This window comes from Littorina saxatilis, linkage group LG8 (genome assembly GCF_037325665.1).
Source record: "Littorina saxatilis isolate snail1 linkage group LG8, US_GU_Lsax_2.0, whole genome shotgun sequence".
Taxonomy (NCBI): domain Eukaryota; kingdom Metazoa; phylum Mollusca; class Gastropoda; order Littorinimorpha; family Littorinidae; genus Littorina; species Littorina saxatilis.
In genome coordinates, this window is record NC_090252.1 from 33,590,964 (window position 1) to 33,610,900 (window position 19,937).

Sequence of the window (19,937 nt, forward strand, 5' to 3'; positions counted from 1 at the left end):
CTGTCTCTCCTTGTCTCTGTATCTCGCTGTCTCTCCTTGTCTCTGTATCTCGCTGTCTCTCCTTGTCTCTGTATCTCGCTGTCTCTCCTTGTCTCTGTATCTCGCTGTCTCTCCTTGTCTCTGTATCTCGCTGTCTCTCCTTGTCTCTGTATCTCGCTGTCTCTCCTTGTCTCTGTATCTCGCTGTCTCTCCTCTTTCTTTTGCAAACTGATCGTAGGATAAAACAGGTGAAACAGGGGAGTTACCTCAGTTATTTATTGATAATTATATAGTTTAAGAATGTGTTTAATTTATGATTTTCTTGATATCTTTTTGCATTTTCGTACTTATTAATGTGAACTGACCCGAAATGAGAGCAAGGGAGGAGGGGATACAAGAAGGGACGAGAACAAGACGAGGGCGCTTCTATGACGGCTTACTAGTGCCAAAACCTGGGGTTACCCATTATCACGTGATAATTACTAATTAACGCTGTCAGTTACTGTTTTCACTCGTTAGTTACTCATTTTCACGGGATAACTAGTAATTTTCACGGGAAAATGACTAATTTTTAGTTTTGGCACTAGCAATCCGTCAGGAAGTGAGCCAAAACTAAAAATTAGTAATTAACAGGTGAAAGTTAGTAATTTTCCCGGGAAAATTAGTAATTAACACGTGAAAATTGTAATTATCAAGGGAAAATTACTAATTTTCCCTTGATAATTACAATTATGAGGTTTTGGCACTAGTAAGCCCTATGACGGCTTACTAGTGCCAAAACCTGGGGTTACCCATTATGACGTGATAATTACTAATTAACGCTGTCAGTTACTGTTTTCACCCGTTAGTTACTCATTTTCACGGGAAAATTACTAATTTTTTAGTTTTGGCACTAGCAATCCGCCAGGAAGTGAGCCAAAACTAAAAATTAGTAATTAACAGGTGAAAGTTAGTAATTATTCCGGGAAAATTAGTAATAAACACGTGAAAATGGTAATTATCAAGGGAAAATTACTAATTTTCCCTTGATAATTACAATTATGAGGTTTTGGCACTAGTAAGCCGTCATACGCTTCAGCCTCAGTGCGAACAATGCAAATGCCGCCAGCGCGTGCGACTGAAGAATGCGCTGCTGGGACCAAGGGGAACAACCACTGCTGTCAAGTGATAACAAGGCTGCTGGAGTTACTCCGCAAAATCACAGCTGTGGCGTGTGGAGAAAATACTGAAAATGGAGTAGACGTGGAAACGTTTTGACCAAATACAGACGATCACTCCGTGGGAGAAGTTGATAGAAGAAGGCAACAAACACAGCGCTTCAATCGCTCTCAGTATTATATATAATAGTGTTCACGATTAGTTTGCAGAAGTAACTTCGATGAGTTAAAGAAAGTTACAAATCATCATCATTTCACATCCTGAACTCGGGTCAAAATGAGTTACTTCCCTTCGGGTCACATTTATCCCTGACAGGATGCCTTGGTTTTCTTTCTGTGGGTAAGAAATCGATTGTTTACATATTCAGAGCTTTTCGTAATGTGTTATTGATATAAGCAGATTCGCGTTCGTCGATAATGATTTTTCATGGTGTTGTGTAATTTTTAAATTACAAAGGAATTGATATGTAAGACAGTTTCAAGCGAGCTATCTTTCGCGGGTGTATTTACTTTGCAAACAACTCTAAATATGGCAAAAGTGTCACGTGATAATCAACTTTGGCTACTGACGAAGCAGACGATACTTTTTGTCCGTAACCAGTTGGCCGGAGTGATGCAACAATATCACAGTCTCCTTCCCACAGCAGTCTCAACATTTCGACTTGTTTTAACCCGTTAGAACGATGTGTTTATCATAACTGTGAAGAACAGAACGGAGATCACTGTCGAAGTCGACCAATGTGCTATCACTTTCGTCTCAGTTGGGAGATAACTCTGTATTCTTGTTTTGATAGATTGTGCGCAGTAATTATGCATGCTGTCAGAGAGACCATGAGCGATAGCGTGGACCGATGATTATCAGAATGCATCATTTCACTACAGTACATTTTCTTTTGCTATCATAAGCAAAAGAAAGTGACAATATCTGCTTGAAGTGGGTAACCCTCCCTGTGTGTGTGTGTGTGTGTGTGTGTGTGTGTGTGTGTGTGTGTGTGTGTGCCTGCCTGTGTGTGTGTGTGTGTGTACTGTGTGTGGGTTTGTGTGTGTGTGAGTGTGTGTGTGTGTGTGTGTTTTTTTCTGTGTGTGTTTGTGTGTGTGTTTGTGTGTGTGTGTGTGTGTGTGTGTGTGTGTGTGTGTGTTTGCGCAGTATGTGTGTGTGTGTCTGTGTGTGGGGGGGGATGTGTGTGTGTGTGTGTATATATTATATATATATGTTTGTGTGTGTGTGTGTGTGTGTGTGTGTGTGCGCAGTCTTTTGCTTATGTTTACAATTATTCTCTGTACATGTTCCAAGGTCAGGTTTGAAGAATGGGCCTAAAACCTTAAATCCGTTTGTAATACAGTTCTGAGTACTCTCTCTCTCTCTCTCTCTCTCTCTCTCTCTCTCTCTCTCTCTCTCTCTCTCTCTCTCTCTCTCTCTCTCTCTCTCTCTCTCTCTCTCTCTCTCTCTCTTTTTTGAACTCGGGATTAAAAACTGAGTGGTATGAGTAACCTATTCCTGGTAGAACTGGTACAAATCAAAGGTTTGCCGGATTGGTACGAAAACATAACATATAAAACACAATAGTAAACCTTTTTTTTTTAAGGCACGCAAGGTTTCACGGCCGACACTTCACACACACACACACACACACACACACACACACACACACACACACACACACACACACACACACACACACTCATTTTTTCATGAAATTTTCAGTGGCCAAGCAATCTTCGACGGAGCCCGGACTATGGGGTTGTATTCAGCGTAGAAGGTTAAAAATTGATAATGAGTTTGGTTAGGGTTCACAAATTAAAAAAAAAAAATATTTGGTAATTCATCCAAACATTATTTTGTCTTTTTTTTTATAATTTCCTGAATCCAAAAAACATATGGATATGTTATGTTCGGATTTAAAACAAGCTTAGAAAGTTAAAGAAACGAAAAGCGTGGTTTCTAGTTATGCCATCTACACTACTGCGCTATACTGGCTTTATTTTGTCACTTCAAGCGATCAGGGGCCGCTGCAGTGTGGTCAGTTTCATTCCGTGAGTTCGACAGATTGAATAAATGTATTCATTTTGCTTCACGCGACTTGTTTATAATCAACAAACATGTACAAACGTACTAGCGTTTGTTCCTTACAAGGCTGGATATAAGTTTGGCTAAACGCACCAACAAAATCGATTAATTCATCAATATTCGCAAACCAAACGCAATTAATTTTAGTTTCATGTGCAATAGAGCAAGTTAATAAAACTCACAATGTTGAACATTATGCGAACAATGTACATTCCCTGTAGAGCATATTCTAGGCTTCAAATGTAAAAAGTCAATTTACCCAAGAATGAGGTAGGTGGTTTTTTTCTTCAAATTATCTCCCTTATACCATACCATTGCAAGGATTACTAGATTATGATAAACCCCTCATAGTTCGTGATCTGACACAGCATGTTTCCCTGAGTGCCAGGTCAAGATTACGCGCAGTATCCACACATTTATGTAAAAATAAGATTAAGAATATGATCAAATTATTAAAACAATTGTATGAGTGTTCTGTATTGTATTTGATTGAACGTTTCATTCATCAATCATTGTGTAAATCACAACGACTCAGTATATTTGTTTTAATACCGGCTTTAGTCGACATTCGGTCTTTTTTCTTAGCCGGGTGGGATTTTTGTGTGGGAAAAAAAGTGTAACTGACACCTTGGCCAATCCGCAAACCCAAGCCCGCAGAAAATCATCACCCTTAACAGAAAGCAGCCATCCTGTTTCGTGTTGGAATTGTTACATTTTAACAAGATGACGGATGCACTGACTTAATTTAAAAGGTGTCTTTCATCCTGGTTGTTTTTGACTCATGCTTTTTTGAATGTAAATAAATTGTGAAAACGCATTGTTTGAGTATGTGTGTGTGTGTGTGTGTGTGTGTGTGTGTGTGTGTGTGTGTGTGTGTGTGTGTGTGTGTGTGTGTGTGTGTGTGTGTGTGTGTGTACATAGACAGTAATGTTATAGAGCTACGTGGACCTACTGAAACTTAAACCTTTGCCTAGCATTACAAACACCTGTATACCTTAATGATATTACCTTGTAAAGGTACAACTAACGACAAAAAGAGGAATGTGGTTATGTTGTTGCTGTGGTATGAAGCAGCGCGCTCGACTGAATGTTGATGAGATAGGCGTGTTGTGGCTTTGAGAATACTGTTAATAATGTCTTTTGTAAGATGCAAAACCTTGGTTTTACACAAACAAGCGTGAGCAATATATCTGAATTATTTTTCTTGGAATTGACGTTGATCGAAAATAACTCTGTTAGGATGTTCAAGCATTGTTGAAAAGTTGAGTCAAACATATTTAATTTTACTAATCGATGTCACACTATTCTGTAGGAATTTGGACATGCATTACTGAGATATTTAGACTGTGAAATCAGCTCGACGTTGCGAAGGTAGTTCTAAAAGTACAACGGAAGACCAGACACAATTTGTTTCCCTTTTTTCTGATTCGTGTGTTTATACTGTAAATCAACTGTCAAAAGACGTTTTACGTAAATAACTCAATAAGGATTTTCAAGCGTTGTGGAAGAGTTGCGCCCAAGAATGTGAGTCAAATAATAACACTCGGTCGACCAGGTAAAACCAGCAATCGCACCAAATAACTGACTCCGATGTGTATGTGTTGCAGTGTCCGCACCACATGACTCCATGTCTTCCGAATATTGATCACGTGCCCCGAGCGATAGCCAATAACTCGGTTTGCCTGAGGTCACGTGAGTGCATGTCGCTTGAGGTCACGTGCGTTTGAGAAACACGCGTGCTCATGCAGCTATCACTGCAGGCCATCGCCAATAAACTGTGGCTCCGATGTGCAGATTTCAAAAGAAAAAGGCATCATGTCGAGCGGACACACTGCATAACATACACATGGGAATCAGTTATTCAATGTGATTGCTGGTGGCAGCTGGTCGACCATGAGTTATGCTTGACTCACTGAAGTGGAGCTTAATTCTGCCACAACGCTTGGAAGTTTTGACAGAGTTATAATTATTCGATCACCGTCTATTCCAGAAAACTACATGTTTCAAGCTTGTTTGTGTAACGTCAAGATTGTGCGTCAACGGAAGACATTTTGAACAGTATTCTCCAAGCCACAACAAGCCCACTGCATCCACATGCAGTCCTCTTGCTACCCCGTCACCACTACAACCACACTCCTCACCCTCTTTAGTTTTGACATTATAAGGTAATAGCAATATGGTATAGAGGTGTGTGTATAAGCTAGACACACAATTCACCATAAGGTTTAAACACACAGACCAACAGACAGAAACACACACACACATACACACACACACACACACACATACACACACACACACACACACAAACTAACACACACGCACACAAGCACAAAAACACACGCGCACTCACCAAAACAAATCGTCTCAAACTTTATTTACAATCCAAAAAGGCATGAGTCAAAAATAGACAAAAATGGAAGACACCTTCCGTTTTGGGTAAACCATCTTGTACAAACTATCTTGGAAGGCTTTGAAATTGAGGTCACTGCATCCCTCTACTTGTTCATTTATTCCACAACCAATCCCACTCGACCCACTAATAATGTAGCCAGTAATACTATGGAATATGTACGCTCTGAGCCAGTATAAAATATGACAGATTCGTTGTGATTTACAAGATCCTTGATGATAGAATGTTTAATCAAATACAATACAGAACATTCACAAGTTTGCTTTGTTTATTTTAAAACGTTTAAAATATAAATGAATGCCGTGCTTGATCTTGATATCAGGAAAACATGCAGTATCGATCGGTTCTCAAACTGAAGGGGTTTAGCATATTGTAATCCTCACATGTTGAAAAATGATAATGTACAGGACACTCATAGGAATGGTATAAGGGAGATAATTTGAATATAAATCAACTTTTTTCTTGTGTACATCAACTTTGTACATTTGAAGCCTAGAATATATATCAGGGAATGTACATTTTTCTCAATTTTGTAAAAGTAAGGTTTTGTTTTGCCAATTACCTACCTTTCTTGTTTATTCATTTTGAATGTTGGAACTTTGTCAGTTCATCTGTTTTTGGATTTGTGTACATTATATTGTTCTCATAATTTTCCATATTTTCCGTATTGTGATTTTTTTTTTAACTTATTTTATTGCAAGTTTATTGATTATTACTTTCATCAATAATATCCACTATAATGTACAAATGTACCCACATCGCTACGCAAAGATGCAAACACTCCCCCTCTAGTGATATCCATGTTTCTGCTTCTATAACCTGGACAAAGTTTCCTCTCAGAAATCAAAGGCATTGGTTTCATAGTTAAAATCTGGGTCATTGACCCGGGGTTACAAGGTTAATTTGTGTCTGTAAACTAGGGCAGTCTCAGCTGAAAATGTGGTTTATATAGTCCTGAGGTCACAAGGCCAAACAGCTCTCAGACTGCAGACTCTTTGATACCACAGAAAATCCGGGACAAAACGAATTACTTCTCTGTATACTTCTCCATTGGCTTGCAGCTAATACACCGGAGTTTTCCCATTTTACATTGAAAGTGGGGATTGCGCCTTTTTAGTTTAACAACGAAGCGCCTTAATTGTAGTCACGAAATTGCTGCATCAGAACTTACCTGACCCTGTTAAGTTACTTTCGATACGGGCAATGTTTTCTGGTCAATCTCTTCTGCAGAGCCGCTATGTGTACCTGCTACTGATGTGGTTGATTTGTCTAATTCATTTTGAGAAAGAAACAAAGCCACTTATTTGCACACAGAAGGCTTTTGTGGCTTTAAGATATTGTCATCATTTTTCACGAGTTTTTAATTCATAACAAGCTTGGTAACTAAAAACAATGTTTGGCGATGAAAATGAAACAGAAGATGATATATACTTTCCTTCGACGGACAAAAAACTGGTCTGCCAAGAAGCCACCAAACACATCTGTTTTTGTTGCTGTGCCTTTATCATAGTTATTCTTGACACGGGTTGCTCTGCATGAAACTGCTAGCTTTAAGCCAGCCACCCCCTCAACACCATCAAGTACCGACCATCCCCCGCACCCCCATTCCCAGTCTACATTTCACTCAGCTTGCCTGTTCAGCAAAACAGATTAAAATAACCTAATGCAACAAGATTTCATTCAAATAAACTACTGAAATGAATCTTCAATCTGCAATGGTAATGGTAAAGACTCTATCTCTTTTCTTACACTTTATGATCACTTGCAAAATAAATAGTGTCTAAAACAAACATGCACAAACACATATCACATATCACTTCAGCCTTCCCTTTACAAACTGGTGAGTATCAGCAACACATTGGTTTACTTTCTAAGGATATCAAGGTTGATAGTGAAACTGCGTAAAATCCGAAACTCACTCAAGATGCATAAGGTCGTCACGTATATCAATGCTTGTGAAGGAACGTTCGACTTTATGCTCACAATAGTCACGTGGAGACGTTGTCGCAACCGCATCTTATCAGCGCTTGCGACCTTAAGAAAAACAGGACATTTGCAGTAAATATATCAAAAGTGGTCGGCATTTGACAAAACAAAGGTTATATGTACAATAAGACACATTAAAAATGATGTGCATTTTACAAAAAATAGGAAAAAAACACAGGGGTCTTCACAAACGCCCGGCACTTGATAGTGCACATAGGTTGCTTACAATAAGGCATATCAAAAGTGGTTGGCACTTGACACTTGACAAAATATGGCAGAATAAAAGATATCCACACATTAAAAACCATGGGATACTTGCGAAAACAGACATTCAAAAGGGGAGCACCACTTGTTATAAAACATGGGATAGATAGTAAGCATAAAGCACATTGCACGTGTAGAACACGTTACATGATATGGTATATTTACAATAAGGAACATCAAATGGTGTAGGCACTTTGCAAAATATGTAATACTAAAATAAAGGCATACGAAGAACAAGTTAAAAATGTCGCTGTAAAATCTGCACCTTACAAATTAAAAGATAAATATCAGAGCACTTTCCTTGCGAAAAGGCACAGTCCATAGCAACATATAGTTACTTGATTTTCTAATATTTTGAGTTAACAGTTGTATACTGTATACATGTAACCAAAACGATACCAACAAACACATTTAGTCATATTTGTGCATGACAAAGAAAAGTAATACCTCTGATTTAGCTTAAAAGGCTGTCGAGGTAGTTTCATTTTTGTTCATTGGACAAGGTAAAGTGTCCAACAATGTCTGCTACCTTAAAAGCGTAGAAACAAAGAATATACATTCCTATACAACAAAAGCGTAAAATATTTACAAGAAAGCAATCAGAGTACACACACACACACACACACACACACACACACACACACACACACACACACACACACACACACCATACATACGCACACACATATATTGAACGAAAAGTAATCGAATTACAAAAGGATAGTATGGACAAGAACGCCATCAGGAGATAAACAAAAACACCGAATAAAACGTTGCATACAAAGGAACAAATTATAGAAACAAAATCAAAGCACATTTAAGGGCAGGAGCTACCTTCTAATACACCGTTTTTCTTATCCAAGTCATTTGACCACAGCATTCATGAAACATAACTGTTTGTGTTAAAATTCGGTGTACTTTTGCTTTAAATGTATGTAGAGTAATGTGTTAGTGTGTTTGTTTGCTTAACGCCCAGCCGACCACGAAGGGCCATATCAGGGCGGTTAGAGTAATAGTATACGATCAAAAGCAAAATTGCTCTTAGATTGACTTTAACCAAAACTATTAAATGAAAAAAAAAGCAAAGCGTTGAATCGAAACATGTTAGTTCACGGATGACAATATAATTTCATCAATATTCATTAGAATGATTTGAACGTTTGTAGAATTGTGTTAGACATTCTGATAGATGTTTTGTTGGAAACGATTTTTTCTAGGAAAAACAGTTAAAGAGATACAAATGTTTTTTTGTGGGTAAAACAATTATGAAAACTGGAAAATGTGCATCGCTTTCGCGTTTTTCCCCAGAGCTTCTCCCTTCGAACAAATGATTTATCAGCATGTCCAAAACATTTCTGCAAAAGTTTAAATCTTTCTGAAAAATAGTGTTGAAAGTATGTTGTCATCCGTGAACTAACATGTTTTGATTCAAAGCTTTGCTTATATATTTCATTTAATAATTTTTACTAAGTCAATCTAAATGCACATTTCGTTTTTTATCATATACTATTACGCTACATTCATGGAAGCAAAAGCACACCGAATTTTAAAACAAACAGTTCTGTTTCATGAATGCTGTGGTCAAATGACTTGAAGAGCAAAACGGTGTATTGGATGGTAGCTCCTGCCCTTAATGAGGACAAAAAGCACCCACAAAAATCATTCAATGTCTACTGTACACGTACTATAATAAAGTCAGTGTCAAGGTACAATAGATATAGTGTTTATCAGAAACCACAAGTCCACAGAATTCATATGACTGATGGTCCTCAATGGCCGCCATGGTTCCGATGGTTCTCATATGCATGACAGTAAATATGGTTGGATTATTGTTCGAAAAAAAACCCAATGACATCTAGAGAACTCATGATTGGCTGGTTGTTGGTTTTCTAACGTCATTTCAGCCAATGCTATGCAGGAACAATTCAAGTTTATCTCTTTTCTCAGTGGCTATTCGTGTACATGTCAACTGATTGAAAGTTCTTCAGAAGCACACACACCAAGTACGATGAATTGGAACTACAACTATATCCACCACATGAATTAATGAAATACGACTTCGATTGAAAAGACCTCTCTTCTTGACCCTTCCCATCTGGAAAGAAAACCCCTCGCACCAAAAGCAAAGCAAAGTTCAACAATACCAGGGGCGGACGAGGGGGGGGGCACAGGGGGCACGTGCCCCCCCCCATCCCCGAAAAAAAATGTGGAAAGCTGATTCTATTACTATTTCTAAGTTCAAATGGCACCATTTTGCTTCTTTGGGCCAAAAACATTTCCCGGGGGGCATGCCCCCGGACCCCCCTAGCAAATTCGGGCGCTTCGCGCCCATCACATTCACTTTCGATTAAAAGTGCACCCCCCCCCCTTACAAAGCAACTGATCCGCCCCTGAATACACTGAGCGCTGCATTGAGTCAGTTAAAGACTGGATGATAGACAATAAACTCAAGCTGAATGACTCAAAAACTGAGGTGATGCTGTCAGGCTCAAGGCATGCTTTAAATCAGATTGACTGAACTTCCCTGACAATAGGCGACACTCAGATTGTCTCCCAAACCGCTGTTAAGGACCTAGGCGTGTACCTGGACTCTGCTCTGACAATGCAAAAACACATTAGTTTTGTTTGTAAATGTGCCTTTTTTGAGTTGCGCAAGATTTCCTCTGTCAGATCATTCCTGACACTCCAAGCCACTGTTCAACTTGTCTCCTCTCTGATCCTGAGTTGACTTGACTACTGCAACTCATTGCTTGCCGGCCTCCCCACTGAAGAACTTGATCGCTTACAGAGAGTCCAGAACAGTGCTGCAAGGCTCATTCTGCAGAAGTCTAAGAAAGACCATGTCACTCCCCTACTTACCACCCTTCACTGGCTTCCTATGAAGTATAGAATCGAGTACAAGCTGGCTCTGTTAGGGTACCGCTGTTTTGAGAAATCACTTCCCCCCTATTTGTCCCATTCCCTCAGTATCTACGAGCCATCCCGTTCTCTCAGATCCTCCTCTGAAAAACTCCTTCGCATCCCCAAAACCAGGACCAAGACCTTTGGTGAAAGAACCTTTAGGTACCAGATTCCGACCGTCTGGAACTCGCTTCCAAGTTCTATCCGTGATTCCAGCAGCCTTTCCTCCTTCAAAACACAACTCAAAACATACCTGTTTCGTAAAGCCTTTGCTTAGCCTGAGTAGACTCTCCACAACTCTATTCTGTTTTGGAACTCTCTACCCTGTATGTGCTTTATGGTCTCTTTGTCAATGGTATCTTTGTGTGTGCGCGTGCGTGTGCGTGCGTGCGTGCGTGTGTGTGTGTGTGTGTGTGTGTGTGTGTGTGTGTGTGTGTGTGTGTACTTTTAACATTGTACGCTAAGTTTTGCTTAGTGCTTGGGTTCTTGGTGTTATGTCTCAGTTAAATGTATGCTTTGTATGCTTGTTGATTTGTGCTAGTTTATTCTATAATGAATTTGTAAAGCGCCTGGAGCCAATTGATGGGACTCGCGCTATAGAAAAGTTATTAATTATTATTATTATTATTATTATACATTAAATAAATGCGAAGATGTGCGTCACGTAAAAATTATGTCTCTTCTCATGTATGTGGCAGGAAGAAATGTTCGTCTCCGAGACGAACATTTCTTCCTGCCACATACATGAGAAGAGACATAATTTTTACGTGACGCACATCTTCGCATTTATTTAATGTATAATAACTTTTATCCGCTGATATGATGAAATCACCGAGACTCTCGGTGATTTCATCATATCAGCGGATAAAACAAACTCGTAAGGTCACAGGCTGTGCGTATATCGCTATCGTAGGTAATTAAAACAATGTGTTTTAAGGACCCTTGTCTTGGTCTCAATGTGGTCCAGTTGCACGGCCTCAGTGACTACATTCCGAGCTGGGAGTAGGGTGACCGGAGCCCCACGTCTGACATCTCCAGAGAATTGTACGGTCCTCCCGATTCAGCTGCTGGAAACAAATTAGATTGATTAGTTACCATAGATACTTTGCTATAATTAAGCAGGACTTTTTGCATGCAAAGCCGTCTCAAATGCCCGACCCTAATGGCTTTTCCCGGCCCTAATGGCTTTGCCCTGCCCTAATGGCCTTGCCCAGCCCAAAAGGCTTTGCCCGGCCCTAATGGCTTTGCCCTGCCCTAATGGCCTTGCCCAGCCCAAAAGGCTTTGCCCGGCGCTAATGGCTTTGCCCTGCCCTAATGGCCTTGCCCAGCCCAAAATGCTTTGCCCAGCCCTAATGGCTTTGTCCAGCCCTATAGGCTTTGCCCGGCGCTAATGGCTTTGCACAGCCCTAATTGCTTTGCCCGGTCCTAATGGCTTTGCCCAGTCATTTAGGCTTTGCCCGGCCTTAATATAATGGCTTTGCCTAGACCAAGAGCATGATCTGAGGTTGAGCGAGAGATAGCCTAGGCTGTTGTCACAGTAGTATCACCATAATGGAAACATTTACTGTGGCTGTGCTGTTGCAGGAGAAGCAGCCTTTTAGCAACGACACAGCCAACGGCTATATGGCAATACATTGGAACCACCCTTCTGAGGCCTATAAAAAAATCTGAAAAAAGCAGGTCTTAAAAAGAATAGTCTGAAAATGGATGTAATTTTACAGACATTATGAAATGAAAATAAAAACAAATCGCGTAAAGCGAAATCAATTCTTTTCGTCAATCTATGGGCCCTACAAAATGAACAAGAATACACATAATTATTTTCACCAAGACTAGTACATTCTGGGTTTACCAAAACATCGCGGTCGTAATAGAGCTGATAGATTGTCTTGGTAAAACAAGCCAAATTAATCCAATTTGTATTAAACGGTTTTCATGAACATGCTGCTGCCAAGGTGTCGTAGGTTATATATCCGTCTGTATGCAAAATTTGGTGGAAAAAACCCTCAGGTCAGTGAAAATAACAAAACAGTACATATCGTTAGGAATGATTGGCCTTGCGATTCACAATATCGGCGTAATGTTTGCAAACATTTTGAGATTTAATAAACCAAGGGAAGTGAGCGCTCTAAATGCATACCACGTGTGTGATAGTGCAAGTGAGAGTTATGCGGAACCAGTCTGCTGGCACCTTAGAACACTATTGAAATGAGCAAACGACTTTTATTCTCAAAAGAGGATGAATGCTGCAAGCTCACATGTTTCCCATTCTCCAAGGCACACTAACTAACACTCACGTATACAGTCATACACACGAACCAGCTTTTATTCCTGACGGGGCATAGTCTTTAGATCAAGACTGGTTTTCACAGAACAAACTCACAAACACACACATTGATTGCTACAGGGTTACCTCGAAAGTATCTGTGACAATCTTTAACAACTAAAGCAGAGCGGCATTTATAGATCTGATAAAAAAGGGAAGTAAGCACTCTAACTGCCTAAAACCAGGGTGAAAGATCGAGTAAGTGATAGCTATGCTTAGCCAGTCTCCTGACCGTTTTTATTTTTGTATTTTTGAAATGGCAATGATATTATCTGTTGGATGTACAGAGAAAACTCAACATTCCAGTTTCTGCTGACGATATTTTGTGAATTTAATTCTAAACAGTCCTACGTTCAAGTCTATTCTTTACATGTAAGCTATTTTGATTTCAAACTGAAACGAACACTTCAGGATTTGCAACACCAGTCTTTCCCCCTAATGAGATAAATAACGTAAAAGAAAATGAAACTAAAAAAACAAGAACAACAAACGTCAGAGAGAATAAAATAAGATAACATAAAAAATCCAAAAATAAAACAGAATAAAACAAAAGAAAAAAATGTCAATTAGATTAAATGAAACAAAAAGGGACACTAAAATTAAATGAAACATAAACAAGAAAAAAACCATAAAGTAAATTGTAAATATAACAGTAAAGACAACATATTTACTAACAAATCCACTGTTTGTGTGTGTGTGTGTGTGTGTGTGAGCGTGTGTGTGTGTGTGTGTATGTGTGTGTGTGTGTGTGTGTGTGTGGGTGTGTGTGCAAACATTAATTTCTTTGCTTGCATTTCAACAAATTGAAAAGTTGAAACAAATGGTTTATTTCCCTGTCATAAAAACAAATTAGTGAGGCAGTGATAAAAATATTTCGTTTGATTTTGAACTTTGGACATTGAAACTTCCTCAAAAAGGATGACACATAGAGTACGGACTACCATTGGTTCATTTCCTAAATTTCCGGAGTGTGTAATAAAATTAATGTAGTTCGTGTCAAGAAGGTTCCGGGGTTACAAAGAGTAACTTAACCGTCCTATTCCGTGCAACGAAGAGTTCAAATGAACGGCATGAAATATGAATTATACACAAGGACATTCAAGTCACATTTCCGGGTCAAATTCCAGACGACCACGTGGTGTTCATAATTTCCCGACTGCCTACGCAAAGCTTAATATATCATTTGTAACTTTGATAACTGTATTTTAGGTATCAAACTGAAAGGGATGCGGGGGGTGGGGAAGTATGGACCAAAATGACTCACTGGATCAGTGAAGTTCACATTTCAAGGGAGTTATTCTTTTATACTGTTAATGTGTGACGAGGCTTACCGCATCCATTCTGTACGTGAGCAAGAAACCGTATATGGGAAAGATACTTCGATCAGACAAACAGAAACAAACTGAAGGATACTCAACTATTGTGACGAACAATGTACATACATACAAACCAAGACTATGCATTCGATGAACTGTATATAATAATCAACAGTATTATCCAAGTAACCAACATTGAAATTATTAAGAAATGTTTTGTCTAAAAAGCAACAACAAAAAACGTTTTGTCTTGGGGCAGATTAAAGAAAACTAATTATCACTGTAGGATTTAATCTAGTCGCAGCAGGGAGCACAAAGAAAGTCAAGAATAGGAAGAGAAAAACCGAATACATGTATTTGTAACCTGACTTACCATATTCTTTAGGCCACAGCTTCATCCCAAAACTGTCCTTTTTTGTTTGTTTTAATAATCTTTAAATATCTCTTCATGTTATAAGAAGTTCCGCCATTTCTGCTTACAAAGCGTTGATTGTGGTAAACCTCAGGACAGTCGGCTTTGTCAAATACGATCTACAACAGGGGGAATTCCGTACTATATCCTAAAGGCATCATGTGCTATATATTAACCACTTTTTAAAATTCCTCAGTTTGTCTTTAACTGATGGATGGGTCAATAATGATGATGACTTGTCTTAACCTTCGCCGGTCGTCGTGGGTCCGTGTGGACCCAGAAGGGTGTTTAATTGCAAATATCTCTTAAACCAGTTGGAATGTTTTAATGAGCCTTTCAGAATGCCTCAGACACCTAAAATGCTCTTATGTCCTAAAAGATCATTACATTTCAGCGAGAAGTAATTAAAAAAACAAAGGTCAAATTTAGACTACACACGGAAGACATCGTGGGGCCGTGCGGACCCATGTTTCTCAAACTGTAGGAACTTACATAAAAACTAGGGACAGAAGTCACCAACCTTGTCCATGCTGACGGCAGCGTGGAGGCCTGGGGACAGCTGCACCAGGAACCTCCTCGTAGCTGTGACTACTGACTCGGTCTGGGAATCCGTCACCCTGGTTGTCTTCGTTACGTAGCGCTTAGAGGTACCACCACTTACCTTGTCCATGGTGATGGCGGCCTGGTGGCCTGGGGGCAGCTGCATCAGGAACCTCCTCGTAGAGGTGACCACTGACTCGGTCTGGGGGTGCGTCACCCTGGCTGTTTGCGTTGTGTGTCCTGATTACAGTGCCTTTGCGTTGACCTGTTTACCAAACATCGTCACGCGTCCAGTGAAGTTGATGGGGATATGTGCGTATGAGTATTTTGGGGGGAAATGGGTTGGAGATTCTTATGCACTTTTCTTAATCACAAGTCATGCAAAATGCTGATCAATGTATGTAGCCGCGGTCGTGAAAACAACAGCGGGGAGTTTATTCCCTATATCACTAAATGAAACAAGTGTATGCACAAAATCAATTAATCTATCAATTATTTAATAACTCAGCAACTCTGTAGATCAACCGACTACCATTATCATCGCTTCGACTACTATTGGTGTTTCAGCTGATGATGCTTCTGTTGTTGCTGATATTGGAGGAAACAAGGGGGTATCTAGGGTAAAAATACGCAAAGAAGAAAATCACAAGAAGAAGAGTAAACTTACTCATTTTCCTATAATAAACCACGAAGACTACGAGAACCACGATGAAAAGGACGAGGAATCCTACCACACCAATCAATGCAGACACGAGGGGGCTGGTTGGTGGCGGCTCTGTCGTAGCTGTCATTGTAAAACAAAAGTCAGATTAAAAGCTTCTGATAATCCGCCTACATGGGACACGATTGGTTCCAATAGCTTACATTGATGCCGTTTAGAAATGGAAATGTTGCTATTGGAACTATCGTTTCATCAAATGTTTAATAGTGTTTCGAGTTTGACAACCATAATCTAATATTCGTATTGCCTTTCATGACCCTTGTTTGTTTCAATAGGTTTAATTAAATCCAACTATTCTTAAGATAACCGCTAACCCCAATAATACTTGGCATTTTCTTCGAAATGTACAAAGAAAGTAAGTTGAGACTATTCAAAATTGTAGAGTAGTTGTTCGCAAAGATATCATTGTTATAATCCTTGTGATGTTGGAATACAATGAGAGAACATCTTCCACTGCTTGTACTTTTAACAAAGTAAAACAACACCAGCTGCAAAACAACAGACGTTTACTTGCAGAATTTCTTACATGTCAAAGTAATTTTGAACCCGTTTCTTGCTTGACGTATAACATGATGGCCGTGTTCTATCTTCAATCTTGCTTTGAACTTTAAACCGAAAGTAGGAGCAACTCAAAACGTTCACATCTGACCAACAGAAATTATATTTTTTTTAAGTTTTGACAAAGTTTATTAATGTTGTCTTGAGTTTGATTCAAAGCCCTTCCTTAATTTGTGAATGTTGTAATCAAATAAGGTTGTGCAAACATAATTGCAGGCAATTTTCCAGATTCTTTAGCTGCATAAGCTTAAACTATTTAAAAACATAAGAAGAAACGTTATTGATTATAAGTGTAGGGAATTCCCCACTTGTCTTTGCAAAACAAAACAAAATAAATACAAAATAATTACTTTTTTTCATTTGAAAATCATATGATAGCACAATTGAGATTTTCGACAATAAAGATGGTAAAGTTGATTCTTGATCTTACATCACAGCCGTTATTTGGAAATAAAGATTTGCTAACTGAACTGGTAAATGACATCATCGGTGAGTAGATGAAGAGCTTATCTCTCCGAGTTCGTTTAATTTGCTTTTTTTTGTGAGAAAAGGAATGTTTCTCATTACTCCTGACATTGACCAATTTGCTGTCTTCAAGAATCAGACATATTTAAACTCCTAACGCAGTAGAATTAGTCGTGAGCCGTAATATCGGATGCTAATACTTGATGACAAAAAGTCAGCTTCAAACAGACACACACGACCACAGTCGTAGCGCACATAATTATGTTATGTAAAGGAACACACACATACACACAAAATCACACAAAATCACACACACACACACACACACATACACACACACACACACACACACACATAAACACACATACAAACACATATACACACATCCATACAAACAAACACTCTCACACACGCACACACACACACAAACACAAAATGGACTCCGCCCCCTTAAAACAAACATAAATCAAATAAGATTTCCCCAGGAATGCAAAAATGCGTACTGCAGGACTTTAAAACACGATCTGTACTTAATTTTTCAATTTTATATTTTTAATTCTAATCTTTACAGTAGCTGTCATCTAGCATTTATTAAAAACAAGTTTTTGCATTGGTGACTAATGTCATGGAAAGTTATGTTGAGCTTTGGCCAGAAACCAAAAAAACAACAAAACCAGTCAAGTAGGACAAACTAACGTAGAATTTCACCATTGGCTTTTAAGAAACAAGAGAGAAAAAATACCATTCAGCACAGAAAGCAGCAAGACTGTCAAGTGGTCAAGTAAAGGGATTGCCGTATATTCCACGCACAATCTTGGCCAGATCTAAGCCGAGTTGTTTATGGAATGTGCCATTAGATCACCTATAGACGTCCAACAAACCTATTTACATACATTCTCCTTAGACAGAACAGTTATTAATCATTGTGCACCATCTCGAATCTGCCCCTCACCACCCCTCCTTATTCTTCCTCGGATTCATATACACTAAGGCACAATTCCTCAAACTTTGTTTTTAACACAAATGGGGCCGGGTAGGATTCACCACGTTGTCACGATCATGCCTTCTACATTGTGCTGTTGTTGTGAATGTGTTTGTTGTAACTGTTGTTGATGTTGTTGGTGGTGGTGGTGGTGGTGTGTGTGTGTGTGTGTGTGTGTGTGTGTGTGTGTGTGTGTGTGTGTGTGTGTGTGTGTGTGTGTGTGTGTGTGTGTGTGTGTGTGTGTGTGTGTGTGTGTGTGGTTGTGTGTGCAAGAGAGAGAGAGAGAGAGAGAGAGCGTGTGTGTGTGTGTGCGTGCATGTCTGTCGGTCTGCTTGTTTGTGTAAGCAGTGTGTATATATTTTTATTTGGTCCCTGCCCACGGAATGTCCTTACTCCAAACATTGTTGTAGGATGCAAGTCGATACTGTTGCTTTAAAGCCATATGTACTCGATGACTATACACGCTAATTGCTTTACCAACAGCTGGAGACATGCTAAATTAAGTTCCCTGCAAAATATTGTGGTCTAGGACCCCTTCAATGTTGAGATATGTTAATTTTCATTTTGATCTGGATCGTCCTATTTATAGATTTGCCAACAGAGGTAGCGTTGACGCAAGGGAAATAACTCCGCGTCTTTGTTTACATCCAAAGTTTTTGAGACTCTAAAACAAGCTGTAATGCATATATATGGTCCGCGCATGGCGACATATCGTCATTACATGGTCTTATGGTGCGTTTGACATCGATTATGGGCAAACTACACTTTGTAAACACGGGAGCGCGTACATATGCCTTTAAAGGCAAGTAACGAATGAACACTCATACTAACTGTAGCGTTTACAATGAAGATAACACGTAACCTACAATGGCATTTCTAGGTTTTATCCCTATCAAACAAAATCATGACATTTCTTCATAAGGACTTAATAAGGAATAGCGTAAATAATGTTTTCTAAAACAATATTTAGAGAAGAAGACCTACGTTTGAATTTTAGCAATAGATACACTCCAAAAACACATTTACGTAAAAGCAATTTGCTACCATAAATAAAAACATACATTCGAAGATAGTGTGGTGTACTAGTATTACTGCGAATTCAGTGCTTGCCCTCTAGAGAGGTCAAGCAAATAAAATATAAGAGCAACAGTTCACAAGCTTGGAACACATTCAAAAGGCGTCATGCCAACTACGAGCAAGGAAAAATAAAACATATACAATCGGTTAAAAAGGCAAAAAAGGCAAAATGAAATATAAGAGCAACAGTTCACAAGATTGAGACACATTCAAAGAGCGTCATGCCATCTACCAGAAAGAAAAAACAAACATAAAAAATACAAAATAGGAACACATCAGGGGCGGATCAAGGGGGGGGGGGTTCCGGGGTTTCCGGACCCCCCCCCCCCCCCCCCCAGCCTAAAACAATAAAAAAGAACAAAAGAAGAAGAAAAAAACTGGAGAAAACAAAATGAAGGCTTAGATTGCACCAGATTGCTCCATTTTCCTTGATTTTTTATCAAATTGTTTGCGGGGAGGCATGACCCCGGACCCCCCTAGGAACCGGCCTTTGTTTTGACGGTTTTGGAAAGTAGTTGGGTCATTTGTTGTCTCAGGTTGCCCCAGATCGGTCATTTATCCTTTTGGAAGGTGTATTAGGGGGAGATTCTTGGCTCAGGTTGCTCCATTTTCATTGTTTTTATCAACATTTTCCGCGTCGTCGAATTGTCCCGAAAATAAATTTGGAAACCCCCCTTTAAAATGATGTCATCCGCCCTTGCACATACATGAATTCAGTCTTTGCAGGAGTTTGTAAAACAGACCAGCTTCATTTTCCAACACATCTTTCACA

General features: G+C 39.3%; 1 long non-coding RNA gene across 1 annotated transcript in view; it reads right to left on the minus strand.

Annotated features, from left to right (window-relative positions):
• Positions 1 to 5,564: 5,564 nt before the first annotated feature.
• The window catches only part of LOC138973373 (uncharacterized), a 458,327-nt gene continuing 443,954 nt past the window's right edge, over positions 5,565 to 19,937 (minus strand). Inside the window, exon 2 of the long non-coding RNA XR_011457994.1 lies at positions 5,565 to 6,183. This is a non-coding gene — a long non-coding RNA (uncharacterized lncRNA). The remainder of the gene's footprint in view (positions 6,184 to 19,937) is intronic.